Below are 230 nucleotides of genomic sequence, written 5' to 3' on the forward strand. Positions count from 1 at the left end.
GGCAAAAACCCAGCGGCATCCAATCGTACGTCCAATTGATTCTCTTCGTACGAGTGTCCATGTTTTGTTTTTTTGATGTGACTGTAATTCGGCATCCATCGCTTGTCGCCACTGATCTGCTTCGTCACTAGACATTGCCTGCGCATACGTGGTAGGCAAGTCCGATTCTTCACCAGGAGATGGTAACTACTACCATTGGGAGTTCAACATGAGGATGGCCCTCGCAAGAA

This window comes from Plasmopara halstedii, assembly GCF_900000015.1.
Source record: "Plasmopara halstedii genome assembly, contig: Scaffold_2386, whole genome shotgun sequence".
NCBI lineage: Eukaryota > Oomycota > Peronosporomycetes > Peronosporales > Peronosporaceae > Plasmopara > Plasmopara halstedii.